Here is a 12,111-nt window from a genome sequence, read left to right on the forward strand (position 1 = left end):
AAAATTAGAGAATCCACCCCAAATGTTCATATGGACTATTTGTATCCGACCAGTGGCAGAGCATTTTGAGTTCAAATTGGTTGGATACATTGGAACTCGATTCTAACATAGTGATGTCATTTTGATCCTCTTCAATAATGGACAACCAGCCAACTGAGGCGGATATCATCCTGTCATGAGATCAAAAATCACATATTTTCCATAACCACATTAAACCTTTTGATATTAGGTCTTAAAATTTCAGAAATTTTTCTTTAATTTTTTTCCCTACTGCTATAAGAAATCTTCCACATCTCCGTGAATTGGATGGACTTAAGGATTATAGACCTCTAAATAGGGCAGAATATGAAAACGGATAGGTTTCCAGCTGGGAAAAAACCTTAGAAGTCTAGTCCAATCTACTCGTTATAAAGATGAGGAAATGGAAGCCCAAGGATAAGACAAGACTTATTTAAAGTCACACAGGTAAAAATGTAGAGCTGAGAATCAAATGCAGGTTCTTTGACTCTGAATATGGTATTCTTTCCACTGTACACTCTTTTGATTGAATCAAAAGGTCAGGACAGAGAAGTAAAGTCCTCTTAAGATTTAAAGTTCTTTCCTTTTACTATGGGAATGCTGGGAAATCTGGAGATATTTATTGAAAAGCAAAATATAAGTCGAGTGAATCCTCTCCTTTTTTATGTTAAACATGGTAGAATATATGTTAAATCCAATATATGTATACACATTTATACAATTATTGTGTTGCACGAGAAAAAAAGAGAAGCAAAATAACATGCAAGCAAACAACAAAAAGAGTGAAAATGCTACATTGTGAATCACATCAAGTGAATTTTCCTATTGGGACTTGGAAATTTTAAGTTCAAATTCTGACTCACATACTGGGCAAGTCACTTCACCACTCAGGGCCCAAGCATCTTTCTAAAATGAGAAATTAGAGCTTTGGAGAGAAGGTTTTCTCACTGGGAGTTTCAATGATGACAAATCCCAGTCAAGGAACAGAAATAAAATTGATATTGGAAGAGGGGAAAAAAGAAATCTTTTTCTTTATTTTCTGGGAAAAAGGAATTAATCAATCCAAAAGCATTTGTTCAGTATTTCTTCTGTGCTGGGGATTATGCTAAATGCAGAGAAAACAAACCAAAAAAGGATTAAAACCAGTCCTGCTCTTAAGAAGCTCCCAAACCAAAGGGGAAGACATCAAGTCCCTAACTAGGTGGGTACAATGTATACAAAGTTAATGGGAGCTTTATCTCAAAGGGAAAGATAGTCATTGGGGGGACCTCCTACAGAAGCTGGGATTTAAGTTAAATCTTGAAGGAATCCCAGGAAGCTAAGGCAGAGGGACAAGAAAGAGCCAGTATAAAGACAGAGGAGACCAGTAGGCATGAATTGTGGGATTTGTGCAGGAGAAGCTGGAAAGGTAAGAAACCCATCTTCAGCTAAGGAAACACTCAGAGAAGAGCTTGGAGTCGGAGGGTTTGGGTTAAAATCCAGTTTGTTTGTTTTATTTACATCCCTATTTGACATTTGCCCCTTTGAGCCTGAGTTTCCTCCTCTGTAAATTGAGGGGATTGTATTAGATTCCAGCTAATCCAGCTCTCTGGTTCTCTGAAGGGAATGCTTCGAATTTAGAATCTTAATTTAATAACAGAAGATCTACTTCTTAAAATGGCCTATTTAACTCTCCCTGGTAATCCTCTATTTGATCTCCTGTACTTAGAGTCCTGATTCTGAGAAGGAGCCCTTGGGCTTCCTCAATTTCCTGGAGGAGTCCAGGACACAACAAAGATTAAGGGTTAGATCCCAGCTAGGGGTTAAAACCTCTGTTTGTTTCTTTTTTAAATTAAATTACATTATGGTAGGAATGGCAAGGAGACTTTGAGATGATAAAGCCTTAATGGGGAAGTCTCATTGGAGGAGAGCCCTTTGGCTTTGAAGGGCCCTGGACGCCAAGGGTTGGCGGGCCTCCACATGGAGAGATAGGATCTGTCTGTGAGGGAGACGCTGGGTAATTATCCTTCCCGTAAATGGCGAAAGGCTACCAAGAGCTCAAATGGTGTAGATGACAGCCATCTACCCAAGAACAGGCCGGGTGCCCTTATTCCACTTGAATGGTGGAGCTTTCCCCGCCATTAAACAGACATTGATTAATGTCATGGGGTAATTAGTGGAGCCTCTTTCTTGCCTCATTGGGCTGGGACATTTGCAAGGAAGCTGAAGCTCTGGTCAGACTGGTCCCCTAGCAAGGGGCCTGGGCCTGAGGGCTTCCGGGATGGGCCAGGGGCCCCATGCAGCTGGTTTGGGAGGCAGCTCCCTGGTCTTCCCTCCTGTGCTAACAACAAAGGAAGAGACTGTCTTCAGAGGGAACAGAGTCCCTCCTCTTCTGGCAGAATCTGGATGACCTTAATTTGGGGCTGTTGGCCAGGGGGTTCTGGGTCAGGTCTGGGCTCCCTTTCAGGGTAGTGGATACTGGCACCTGAGATTGGCACTTTGGGCACTATAAAACAAGGTGCCAGTGCAACTGGCACTTTGGGCACAGCCCTGGGGGTGGGGAGGAAAGATTCTAACAGGGAGCTGTACTTTGTCTGGGCTGCCCCCCAGACCTTCCTCCCTGCCTCGCCTAGATCCCTTCAAATTTCCTCTCTACCTTAGTAGGAGGCTTTTCCTAGGCCCACCCCCTTACCCAGAGCCTTGCTCCCAGATCACCTTGATTTACCTTCACTGTATCTGAAACGCACCTAGTTGTGTCTGCTTTTGGTTTCCCCAGGGAGACCTTGAGAGCAAGGGGCCTTTCTTTTATCTCAGGTCTTTAGCACAGTGCCTTGCCTGGTTATAGTAAATGCCTAATAAATGCTTGTTGATTGACTGACTGACTTGTGTCTTACTCTTAATTGGGTGAATTTCAGATGTCCTGACATCATGGAGAGGGCAAAAGAGGTGGTGGATCTCTCAGCGATAGGATTTCTACAGATTAAAAAAAAATAAATAAATACTAGCTTTTTATTTTCAAAATAAATGCAGAAATTGTCAATGTTGTAAAATTACCCATGAATATATCTGGTAAATAAAAACTATTAAAATATTAAAAAATAAAAAAAATAAATGCAAATATTATTTTCAACATTCATCCTTGCAAAACCTTGGGTTCCAAATTTTTCGCCTTCCTTTCCCCCCATTCCCTCTCCTAGATGGCAAATAATCCAATATAAGTTAAACAATTCTTTTATATATATTTGCATATATTTCATTCTGCACAAGGAAAATCAGCTCAAAATGAGCTCTCAAAAAAAAAAAAATGAGAAAGAAAAAAAAAAGTGAACAACAAAAAAAGTGAAAATACTATGTTGTGATCCATACTTGGTCCCCCAGTCTCTATCTGGATGCAGAAGGGTCTCTATCACAAGTCTACTGGAATTGGCCTGAATCATCCCATTACTGAAAAGAGCCACGTCCATCATAATTGATCATCACACAATCTTGCTGTTGCCGCGTACAACGATCTCCTGGTTCTTCTCATTTCACTCAGCATCAGTTCCTGTAAATCTCTCCAGGCCTTTCTGAAATCCTCCTGTTGGTCATTTCTTATAGGACAATAATATTCCATAATTTATTTATCCATTTTTCAACTGATGGGGGCCCACTCAGTTTCCAGTTCCTTACCACTACAGAAAGGGCCCCTAAGAACATTTTTGCACATCAGTCCTTTTTCTTTTTTATGATCTGTTTGGGCACACACCCAGTAGAGGCACAGTTTGATAGCTCTTTGAGCACAGTTCCAAATTGCTCTCCAGAATGGCTGAATCAGTTCACAACTCCAGCAATAATGTATTAACATCCCAGTTCTCCCACATGCCCTCCAAGATTTATTATTCTTTCCTGTCATCTTCGCCAGTCTGAGAAGTGTGTGGTGGTACCTCAGAGTTGTCTTAATTTTGCATTTCTCTGATTAACAGTGACTTGAAGTATTTTTTCATATAATTAGAGATGATTTTAATTTGTTTAAAAATTGTTCATATCCTTTGACCATTTATCAGTTGAAAAATGACTTTCATTCTTATAAATGATACCATCATACCTCTTACTCCACCTCCTTCAGAGGAATAGGAAGGGGGAAGCAAAGGGAAGCCAAAATTAGCTTAGTGCAGTATTGATGGTAGATAGAACCTGCTGACGCCCTCTGAGGATACTGGTGAGTGTGCCATCTCTTGTATCACAATGTATCACATTTACCCAATTTATTTTCTTTAAAAAATGTTTCCGACAATATGGAAATATATTTCGCAGGATTTTTATATAATAGATATAATATATATATATATTTTTGCCTTCTCAGTGAGTAGTGGAGGAAAAAATTCAGAATGAAAAGAAAAATGAAAAAACTAATCCTTTATTTTAACTTCTACATTAAAGCCATGACCAAGAACTATTTTTTCTCTTTGAAATTTTGATGTTTTGCATTTTTATTGATATTGTTTGTATTTATATCACTTTCATCTTCAAATACTTCCTTTGCTCCATTTTCCCCCTCTTCAAAGAGCTTGTCAAAAGTAATTTAAAAAAAAAAAAAAAAAAAAAAAAAAAAAAAAAAAAGACAAAAATAGCCCCGTAGACCAACCAACATATTGACTTCTGAGCTTATCTGGGGCCTAGGACATGCCTGAAGCATTTGGTACAGTGTCTCTCTATGTGGAAAAAGAAAGCTGGCCTCAGGGAGAATCATGATGACAAGTGAGGAAAGTGCACTGGAGAGACTGAAGCATGTGGTCGTGTTCCATAATTGATTCCAATCGGCTCATCATGTGATGAAGAGGAAGCTCTTTGTTTAACTGTAGTCATTCCAATAGGATAGTCAACTTTGGTCTCCTTCTCTTCCCTTAGGATTTTTAGGGAGCTCCATGAGTGGAGCCTCCATTTGTGAGGAACTTCATTGTTGGAGCCTAGATTTATAAGCAAAAGAGCATCCACTAAAGCTCATCCAGATGTTATCCTGTATCTGGAAATGCACTTGCTAGAACCTGTGGTACAAAGGAGCTGAGCTAAGTTCTGAGCCTAGTCATCTGGAGACTGAGGCGATTAAGGGGGAAAGTAACAATCCATCCAATTTCCAGTTTCTAGCCAAAAGCCATTTGTTATTGAGCTGTTAAATGGAACTGTCCCCTAATAAAAGAGGGAACCCAGCTGGTGGGGACTCAAGCTAATGACAGTAGAGAAAAAAGTACTCTAAACTCCTCAGGACACTCTAGAACCTTGAAAGAAGACACTTGGTCTTGAAAGAATGGGATATAGCATATATGTTACACAAATCTGACAGTATATGTGGTATTCTGTACCCAGAGTCCCCCATCTTTGCAAAGAAGAGAAAAAAATTTTCCCCACTTAATAGTATTTTATTTTTTCCAATTACATGTAAAGATAGTTTTCAATACTCACTTTTATAAGATTTTGATTTCCAATTGTTTTTCTCCTTCTCTCTCTTTCCCCTTTCCTAAGATGGGGAACAATTCAATATAGTTTATACAGGAACACTCACATTACAGAAGGATTTTTTTTTTAAAGCAAACTGGAAATAAACAATGTAAATAGAACCAGGAAAAGTACATGGTGGCTATAACAATATAAGTGGAAGACTAAACAAAGCTACAAACTGAACATTGTATAACTTTAATGACCAAATTTGTTCTTGAAAAAAAAGATGAGAAAATACATCTTCTTTGTATAAGAGGAGGACTATGGATGTGGCAAATTACAGCTACCATCAGTTGTACTTCTGCTTCAGTTTCCTCATCTGTAAAATGGGTATAATAACAACACTTACCTCCCAGGGTTGTTATGAGGATCAAATGAGATGATAAAGCACCTAATGAATTTCCTGGCCCATAGTATTATATAAAAGTAAGCTATTATTATAATTATTATCCCATGTGCTATTATTATGTTACAGTTTTATTGAATTGCTTTTTCCCCCCTCTTTTTATTTTTTGTTATTTTGAAGAGTGGAGGGAAAGGATTATATTTTGAAATGCAATTAATATAACACCCAAAGAATCCATAACAATTTAAAAAATAACTTTAAATTACTGTAAAATGTTTACTTTATATCGGATTGCTTGCTGTTTTGGAGAAATGGGAGAAAGAGAAAAATTTGGAACATAAGGTTTTGCAAAAGTGAATGTTGAAAATTATCTTTGCATGTATTTGGAAAATAAAGAACTATTTAAAAAATTTAAATAGAAATCAGGAAAAAATTACTATAAAAGATTGTACACATGACTATATCCAACTATCAGGAGAGATGCACTTTCACAAGGTAGCAACAAAATTTTAATTTCTACAGATTGATATTATTATATTGGTATAGATCAGCAATTCTCTAAATATGGTCTGATGACCCCTTGAGGTCCCTAGAAACCTTTTCAGGAGATTCTTGAGGTCAAAACTATTTTCATAATAATTCTAAGATATTATTTGTCTATTGTTGGGAACATAATATGTAACTTTGCTTTACCTCTGATAGACCTTTTCTTCTCTTCTTGTGAGAGGATGATGATGGAAGGAGACTGAGAAGCCATTGCATCATCTGAGCTCTCTCCTCTTCCCTCTGCCTCCAATTTATCTCATTCCCAGTCCACAAGCAACACCTGTGTCATTAAAGGCTGCTTTGCAATTCCTTCCGATGTTATGATCCACAGCTGTGGAGGCTCTCAGAGAATTGACCTTCCCTTCCAGTTGATCCAGTTTTCCAATTGATGAGCATCCATTCAATTTCCAATTTCTAGTCAAAAGCCATTTGTTATTAAGTGGCTAAATGGAACTGTCCCTTAACAAAAGGGGGAACCCAACTGGTGGGGACTCAAGCTAATGACAGTAGAGAAAAAAAAGTACCCTAAACTCCTCAAGAACTCTAGAACCTTGAAAGAAGACACTTCTTTTATCAATTTGTGTAAGGCTGGATTTTCATCATCTATGTCCACCAAAACAACATATTCCAAATGATTGAGTGCAAAAACAAATTATGGAATCAGGTCTTTTATATTAAACTAGACATTAAAAAGATTGCAAACATATATATGTTATCCACAACCCAGAATTAAAACTTGATAATAATAATAATAACAACAACAACAACAACAACAACTTGCTAATAAAATAAAATATGACTAAGCAAGGGGAAGCTAGAAGATGCAGCACTTAGAGCACTAGCACTGGACTTAGGAGAAACTGATTTCAAATCCAACCTCATGCTATGTGATCCTGGGCAAGTCACTTAACACCAATTGCCTTGAAGGAAAAAAAAAAATGAATGTAAAGAATGTTGAGAACACTTAGGATAGGGAACTCCCAGGTGAGAAAATTCCCTTTATCAATTAATGTTGGCACTTTTCCCACAACTTTTATTATTTCAGCTAAATAGAATATCTAAATAGAATACTCAGAGGTAAAATTATATGCTCAATATTAAAGTTAGAACCTGAGCCCAGGTCTTCCTGGCTTCAAGGCCAGTGATTGAATGGAAATTTACTGAGATGAAAGTGTTTTTATAGCTCCTTAAAGGCTATAGCTGGCCTTCTCCCATTAAGGTGAGGTCTGAATTACTTTAGCTTCTCATCAAGCACATCTTTGGGGGGTAGGAAGGAGGAGAACAGGGACCCAGAAGGAATTATATTTTTATTTTTACTTTTACTTATATATTTCCTCTGGAATCTATGCCTCAGCCACCAAAATTATTGATTGACTTTATTTATATTTTATATTTATTTATCTGTATATATGCTATGGAGTTCCCATTAAATACAGCTATCTTGTAGGCTCCAAGCATAAAAGCCTTTGTAGAGTTCATTCCCTTGGAGCACAGAAGAGAGCTGTACTTAAGGGGAACTTCATGAGCATTCTTACAAAGATTTAGGAAAAAAAAAAAAAAAAAAAGGGTTTTCAGTAACCTGAAATTATTAGTGTACTCACAAGAGTAGTCACTAGGTGGCGCCACAGTGGATAGAACAACAGTGTTGGAGTCAGGAAGATCTGAGTTCAAATTCAGTTTCCTTAGCTATGTGACCCTGGGCAAGTCACTAAACCTTATTTGCCTCAGTTTTCTCATCTGTGAAATGAGCTGGAGAAGGAAACCATTCTAGTATCTCTGCCAAGAAAACCCCAAATGGGGCTGCAGAGAGATAGGCCTGAACAACTAGTTTGCCATACATGTTCTCTACATCTGTGCCTCACTACTATTGTATTTTAAATTTATATCCCCTCTTTCCACAGATATTGTGGGTACAGTTGGAGAATATGCCCCAGATTTGGAGAGAATGTTTTGTATCAACTTATATTTTATACTTACTATATCATCTTAGTAAGGTATTTACTAATTAAGTGTGTCTGCTAGACTGTAATAAATATCAAGTATATAGTGACATTTCTTCTTTTTCCCAGTCTTCATTTAATCAATGTCCTCCTTGGGATATAAACCTGGTAATGGAATCTTTGGGTCAGAAAGTATGAATATTTTATTCTCTATTTGCATAATTACAAATTGCTTTATAATATGGTTTTTATCAATTCTCAGTCCCAACAATGCATCCATGTAAAGTAAAACCTCAGGATTGTTTTGATGTGATTTCCTTATTACTAGTGAAATAAGCATCAAATAATTAATTAACTAATGTGGTTACTAGTTTGTGATTCTTCTTTCATGAACTGTTTGTTTATAACTTTTGTCCACTTATCTGTTGAAGAATGGCTTTTAATTGTGTGTCTACACATACACACACACACATCACACACACACACACACACACACATACACACACACACACACACATCACACACACGTACTCCTCTGTAAATTGTTTATGTTCCAAACCCTTATTAGAGATATTTGATACAAAGGCTTTTCTTTTCTTAGTTAGAAACTTCCTTTCTTATCCTAGATGCGCTAATTTTGTGTGCATAAAAGCTTCTCAAATCCAGGTATTCAAAATCTTATATTTTATCTTTTTTTTGTAATTACCTCTTAGGGCAGCTAGGTGGCACCCCAGATAGAGTGCCAGGAGGACCTGATTTCAAATCCAGTCCCTGACACTTACTAACTGTGAAGATTAACTAAACAAGTCATTTAACCTTTTTTGCCTCTATTTTTTCATGTATAACATGAGCTGAAGAAAGAAATGGCAAACCAATTCAGCATCTTTGCCCAGAAAACCTCCAAATCAGATCCCAGAGAATAGGACCTTTCTAAAAACAATTAAACAACAAATCCACTTAAAATATAATGTGGTTTATGGTATTGAGTGTTAATCTAAGTCTAATTTCTGCCATCTTGTGTTTTTCATTTGTTTGATCAATCTTTATCAAATCTTAAGTTCTTTCCTAAGTAATTTATGTTTTCTGGGTTATCAAACATAGGGTTATTGAGTTCCATTGTTTCAGATGGCAGATTGTTAAAATGTTTCCCTTTAGTCTAGCCCCCATTGGTGGGAGCTCAAAAGCAACAGTGCTAGAAACTCAGCGCCTAAAAATGGAGCACTGATACATTGTTGGTAGAGTTGTGAATATTGATCCAACCATATGGAAAACAATTTGGAACTATTCCCAAAAGGCTATCAAAACTGGGCATATCCTTTGATCTAGCAATGTTTCTATTGAGTCTTCATCCCAAAGAAATCATAAAAAAGGGAAAAGGATCCACATGTGCAAAATTTTTTAAGTCATATTCAATCCCTATAATTATCTTTCTGAATACAGATGGCTCTATCACAAGTAAATTGGAATTGGTCTGAATTATTTCATTCTTAAAAAGAGCCATATCCATCACAGCTGATCATCACATAATTTTGTTATTGCTGTATACAATGTTCTCTTGGTTCTACTCACTTCACTCAGCATCCGTTCCTGTAAGTCTCTCTAGGCCTCTCTGAAATCATCCTGTTGGTCATAGAACAATAATATTCCATAACATGCATATACCATAACTTATTCAGCCATTCCTGCACTGATGCGCCCACACAGTTTCCAGTTCTTTGCCACTACAAAAGGGCTGCTAGATCTCTGAGAGTAACCTTAGAGAGATCTCACAATGTGAGTTGGAGTTGGGGAAATAACTTAGGAGGAAGTACTTCACAAATGCATATAAACTATATGTAAAACCAACACAGGATAATATCTGAAGAGGAAGGCACTAGAAGCTGGAAGAATTAGGAAGACAAGGGAAAATTTCCTAAAAATTAGAGCTTTCTCAAAATGGAATGGAATGCTTTGGGACATAGTAGGTCTCCCTCATCCTCTTCCCCTTTCCCCTATCTAAGGATGTTTATTCAGGGGAATTAAACCAGAAGTTCTCAGCTCCTATTCTGTGATTCTAATTGAAAAAAGATATGACTTCTTGAATTACTGCTTAGGTCTATAAGTGGAAATAATGATTATACTGAATATGCTGAATATTTCTGTTGTGATGGATCAGGTACATGAATAACAACAGGCCCCATGGTCCCGGACCCTCAAGGATCCTAAATTATAAATCTAGGACTGAATGTACTTCAGAGGGCGTTAGAAGGCTATTGAGATGGACACATTAGGTAAGTTATTTTCTCTTTGTGGGACTGTTTTCTTCTCTGTAAAAAAATAGTTAGACTAGATCAGGAGCATGCTGGTAAATGTTTAACAACTGACTGTCTGGAGGAGGAGGGATAAATACAAGATACTCTTCTAGGAGCTCAGAATGCTCTGTCACAAGTCAGACACAAATAGCCCTTTTAACATCTGGACTGACTTCTCTAATTTTGCACATCTAGCATTTCTTCTGAGCTAATCCAATTCTGCTTTGCTCATAGAGAACAGCCCCTTCCCTGATGAGGGCACGCCATACTGGGTGGTCCTGTGCCAGTCTCTCCCATGTCATACAATCAGTTCTAAAGTTCTAAAAAGATACATTGAAAGTGTCCTGGTATCATTTTTTCTCTCCACCTTGTGAGCGCTTGCCCTGTGTGAGTTCTCCATAAAATGATCTTTTTTGGCAAGAGTACATTTGGCATTTGGACAATGTAGCCAACCCAAAGGAGTTGCGCTCTTTGCAGTAGAATTAGAATGCTTGGCAGTTTAGTTCAAGAAAGTTCAGGGTCTAGTATATTATCCTGTCAGCTAAATCTTCAGAATCTTCCTAAAGCAATTCAAGTGGAAGCGATTCAACACTATAATTTGCCTCTAATACAGTGATGTCATTTTGGTCCTCTTGGAGAACTAAGGATAACAACCAACTGTGTCTACCATTCTTCTTGGTGGTTATTGTTCATTTTTTGTTCTCAAAAGAGAACCGATGACATCAGGAGGGGGATGTTGTTGACTTGCAAGTGAATTAGATTAAAGTAAAGCAAGGCTTGTGAAGTCATCAGCCTCCCTTTCTCTTCCAGAACCCTCTGGGTCCAGTGGCAAGATATAAGTCAGCATGACTGACAATGGTCCAGTGATTCTGGCGTACTCAGAAAAGGATGCTTTAAATATCTTTCTAGCCATAAACTTTTAGAGATGGAAGAGATTCTAGAAATAATTCAATTCCTTTATTTTACACCGAAAGAAACTGAGGATCATTGGAAAAGAACTTGCCGATCTCAAGTTGCAATGCAAACCAACGGTTAGGAACAAGCCCTGAAGCCAAAGTTTCTCATTCACTCAGACATTTGTGTTCTGATAGATTCCAGGATCTAGCCTCAGTTTCCTCATCTTTTAAATCAGGGGGCTCAGCTTGGATGGCCTCTGAGGACCTTCCAGGTCTAGATTTCTGCTCCTACGTGCTCCAGGCCATGCAATGTGATACCCACTGGATTCAGCGTAAGGAAGAGTTTCCACCTCCTTGGAAAGGTTTAGTTAAAACTTGTTCCTTGACGCTCTGTTCCCCCGAACATAATTTTTTTTCCTATAATAGCTTTGCCCTGACATGCTCTGCAGATTCTCTCAGGAATGTTTGAGTTTTCCTGGCAGGCTTATTGAATCATTTTATGTCAATCTAAAAGCCGTGGCTGTAGACTGGCAGTTGCTGCTGCTGCTGGGGCTGTATCTGACGGATGTCATGAGGATGACTAAACCTCCTGTCTGCCTGGCCCACAAAGCTCACAAAGA

The 12,111-nt window shown here is 37.9% G+C and overlaps 1 long non-coding RNA gene across 1 annotated transcript; it reads right to left on the bottom strand.

The window, feature by feature from the left end:
- Nucleotides 1-4,612: 4,612 nt before the first annotated feature.
- LOC141551739 (uncharacterized) lies at nt 4,613-6,579 on the bottom strand. Its single transcript, XR_012484945.1, has 3 exons — nt 6,512-6,579; nt 5,437-5,491; nt 4,613-4,943 (listed from the first exon to the last, which is right to left on the bottom strand). It is a non-coding gene; the product is annotated as an uncharacterized LOC141551739 (long non-coding RNA).
- Between the last annotated feature and the right edge of the window lie 5,532 nt (nt 6,580-12,111).

The sequence above is a fragment of the Sminthopsis crassicaudata genome, chromosome 1 (assembly GCF_048593235.1).
Source record: "Sminthopsis crassicaudata isolate SCR6 chromosome 1, ASM4859323v1, whole genome shotgun sequence".
In the NCBI taxonomy this organism is placed as follows: domain Eukaryota; kingdom Metazoa; phylum Chordata; class Mammalia; order Dasyuromorphia; family Dasyuridae; genus Sminthopsis; species Sminthopsis crassicaudata.